General features: G+C 44.1%; 1 pseudogene; it reads left to right on the plus strand.

Moving 5' to 3' along the window:
• Positions 1-547, plus strand: part of LOC100966067 — a 5,367-nt pseudogene extending 4,820 nt beyond the window's left edge.
• The last annotated feature ends 3,491 nt before the right edge of the window (positions 548-4,038 follow it).

Consider the following 4,038-nt stretch of genomic DNA (forward strand, 5'->3'; position numbering starts at 1 on the left):
AAAAAAAAAAAAAAAAAAGAACGTGGCAAACACAGACAGGAAGTCCAATGAGCCCCTGGAAGACCATGGAGTGAAGAGTGTCACCAAAATCTATAACTACTACAAGCAGTTTGGTTACAAAACCATCATTATGGGTGCCTCCTTCTGCAATACAGGGGAGATCAAGGCGCTGGATGGCTGTGACTTCCTCACTATCTCACCCAAGCTCCTGGGAGAGTTGCTCAGGACAGCACCAAGCTGTCACCTGTGCTCTCGGCCAAGACGGCCCAGGCCAATGACCTGGAAAAGATCCACTTGGACAAGAAAGCCTTCTGCTGGCTGCACAGTGAGGACCAGATGGCCATGGAGAAGCTCTCCGATGGGATCTACAAGTTTGCTGCTGATGCTGAGAAGCTGGAGCGGGTGCTGAGGGAGCAAATGTTTGGCACAGAGAATGGGGAGTAGTGCACACCCAGCTGCGCCCAACCCCACACTGCCTACCGGGGGTCTCACTGTACCTGGCTTGTGATGAATCTTTTTTTACCAATTGGAGCAGGAACGGATCATAAATCTCCCATTTCATGTAAGATCTTGCCCAGTGCATTAAATAAATCTCTCTCTCTCTCTCCCCACCACCTCCCCAGGATCCTATTGTATTCTTTGCTCCAGATGTCATTTGCCCACCAAAAAATTGGCAAGCAGTGCTTTTGGGTGGACACTGGAAATTGACAGGTTCTGAATGCCAGCCATCAGAACCATCAGAAATAACAGACAATAGAAATAGATCCACTAGGACTCCAAATGATACTGAAATTTCCTCTTCAAGGGTTCTTGGTCTTGGTGATTCAAAGAATGAATCCACAAACCATAGATCAGGGGTAAGACAGGATTTATTTACAGAAAAGAAAAAAAATACAAAAACGCCAAAGCTCCTGGCAGAGAGAACCCAGGTGCGGGGAAAAGAGCTCACTTGCTCCCTCTGTCTGTCTCTCCCCCAGCTCCCTGCTCAGAATAGTCACATGGGGTTATTTAGCCGGAACTCAGTTGTTACATTTAGCGGGTGTGGGTCCTCTAAAGTTACATTCAGCCGGAATTCAGTTGTTACATTTAGGGGTGGGGGGCGTTGGGTCCTCTAAAGTTATATTCAGCCGGAACTCAGTTGTTACATTTAGGGGTGGGGGGCGTTGGGTCCTCTAAGGTTACATTCAACCGGAATTCAGTTGTTACATTTGGGGGTGGAGGGGTTGGGTCCTCTAAAGTTATATTCAGCCAGAACTCAGTTGTTACATTTTACAGCAAGGGGCCAGGAACTCAGTTGTTACATTTAGCAGCATGGGGCCGGAAACACTACAATCCCTTTCATTTAGACCAAGGAAACTTACATGAAATTGACCAGGCCGAGAAAAGGTGGGGTTCCCCATTCAGCCAGAAGTGGAAGGGGAGGGAGACCTAAAGTGCTGGTGTCTCCCCAGCAGTTGTCTAGCCCCTCTGGTTACTGGAGGCTCCTACGCCCCCATCACCTGCTGGGTGTGGTTTATTTATTGGTTTCGTGTTAGCATTGTATACACCGAATACTAGCTTTTTTTTTTCTGAGACAGAGTCTCTCTCACTTTGTCACCCTCAGTAGCAAAGTCACAGCTCACAGCAACCTTCAACCATTGGGCTTAAGTGATTCTCTTGCCTCAGCCTCCCAAGTAGCTGGAACTACAGGCACCACAAGCCCAGCTATTTTTGTGGTTGTTGTTGTTGCAATTCTCATTGCTGTTTTAGCTGGCTGGGCTGGGTTTGAACCCACCACCCTCGGTATGTGGGGCCAGCAGCCTACCCATTGCGCTACAGGCACAGCCCTGAATACTAGCTTTTACGTTTTCATGATACTTGACTAAGAAGAGTCTCCTTCAACTCCATCCAGGTAAATACGAAAGATGTAAAGTCTCCATATTTTTATGGCTGCATAGTATTTCATGGTATACATATACCACAGTTTATTAATCCATTCATGAGTTGATAGGCACTTGGGTTGATTCCACATCTTGGCAATTGTGAATTATAAACGCCCTATGTAAACATTTCTCAAGGAACTAGAAACTATAAAGTGATAGTACAGATTTGAAAATAAACTACAAATAATAGAAGTGAGCAATATAACCAAAATTAAGATCTCAGTATACAAATTTTCATATTATTATTTTTAGACATAGATGAAAACAGAATCAATCAATCAGAAGAGAAATTAAAAGGACATTGTTCAAATGAATCTATTTTCTCAACTGCAAAGGAGCCAGAAGATAGTGGGAAGAAATCTTCAAGTTACTAAAAGAAAGTTACTGCTAACTTAGTTATGCCAGTTTTATATGGGTGAAAATACCTTCCAAAATTGAAGTAAAATGTAGAAAGCAGAAAAATGAGCAAGGCTGCTTTATCCATAATTGCCCAAATTTGGAACCAAACAGTAGGTGAATAGATAAGACTGTGATATATCCAGACACAATGCCCAGCTATTTTTTGGTTGTAGTTGTCATTGTTTGGCAGGCCTGGGCTCCAGACACATACACTGGAGTAGACCTGCCAGCTCCGGTGTATGTGGCTGGAGCTCTAGGCACTGAGCTCCAGGCACTGAGCCCAATGAGCATTTTTTCATGTGTCTGTAGGCCATGCACCTGTCTTCAGAGAAGCTTCTGTTCAAGTCTCTTGTCCACAAAGAAATGGGATCACTTGTTCTTTTCTTATTAATAAGTTTGAGTTCTGGCTCGGCGCCTGTGGCTCAAGCGGCTAAGGCGCCAGCCACATACACCTAAGGTGGCGGGTTCGAATCCCCAGCCCAGGCCCGCCAAACAACAATAATGGCTGCAACCAAAAAATAGCTGGCCGTTGTGGCAGGCGCCTGTGGTCCCAGCTACTTGGGAGGCTGAGGCAGGAGACTCGCTTGAGCCCAGGAGTTGGAGATTGCTATGAGCAGTGAAGCCATGGCACTCTTCCCAGGGGGACAGCTTGAGGCTCTGTCTCAAAAAAAACAAAAAATAAGTTTGAGTTCTCTTTGGATTCTAGTTATCAAACCTTTGTCAGAAACATAATCTGAAAATATCTTCTCCCATTCTGAGGGTTGTCTGCTTGCTTTATTTACTGTGTTCTTGGCTGTGCAGAAGCTTTTTAGTTTGATCAGATCCCAGTATTGATGCTGCAATTTCTCTACTAGGTATATATCCAGAAGACCAAAAATCACTTTACAACAAAAATATTTGCACTAGAATGTTTATTGCAGCCCAATTCATAATTGCCAAGTCATGGAAGAAGCTCAAGTCCCCATAGACCCATAATGTATTAATAAATTATGGTGTATGTATACCATGGAATATTATGCAGCCTTAAAAAAGATGGAGACTTTACCTCTTTTACGTTTACATGGATGAAGCTGGAACATATTCTTTTTTTTTTCTTTTTTTTTTTTGAGATAGAGCCTCAAGCTATCCCCCTGGGTAGAGTGCCGTGGCCTCACAGCTCACAGCAACTTCCAACTCCTGGGCTCAAGCGAGTTTCCTGCCTCAGCCTCCCAAGTAGCTAGGATCACAGGCACCCACCACAACGCCTGGCCATTTTTTGGTTGAAGCCATCATTGTTGTTTGGCCGGCCCGGGCTGGATTCAAACCCACCACCTTAGGTGTATGTGGCTGGCGCCTTAGCCACTTGAGCCACAGGCGCTGAGCCAGAACATATTCTTCTTAGTAAAGTATCTCAAGAATGGAAGAAAAAGTATCCAATGTACTCAGTACTATTATGAAACCAATATATAACCACCCATACTCTCATATGAAAGATAAAACACAACTATAGTCCAGGATGAAGGAGGGAAGGAAAGGGGGCAGGTTGGATGGAGGGAGGGTATTCAGTGGGACTTCACCTATGGTGCATATTGCAAAGGTACATGTCAAATCTATTAAGAGTAGAGTATAAATGTCATGACACAATAATTAAGTGAGGTGAAGCCTATATTAACCAGTTTGATGTAAGCATTCCAAATTGTACATAAAATCAGCATATTGTACTCCATAAATGCATTAA

The sequence above is a fragment of the Otolemur garnettii genome, unplaced genomic scaffold, assembly GCF_000181295.1.
Source record: "Otolemur garnettii isolate 467f Iridium unplaced genomic scaffold, OtoGar3 scaffold00110, whole genome shotgun sequence".
NCBI lineage: Eukaryota > Metazoa > Chordata > Mammalia > Primates > Galagidae > Otolemur > Otolemur garnettii.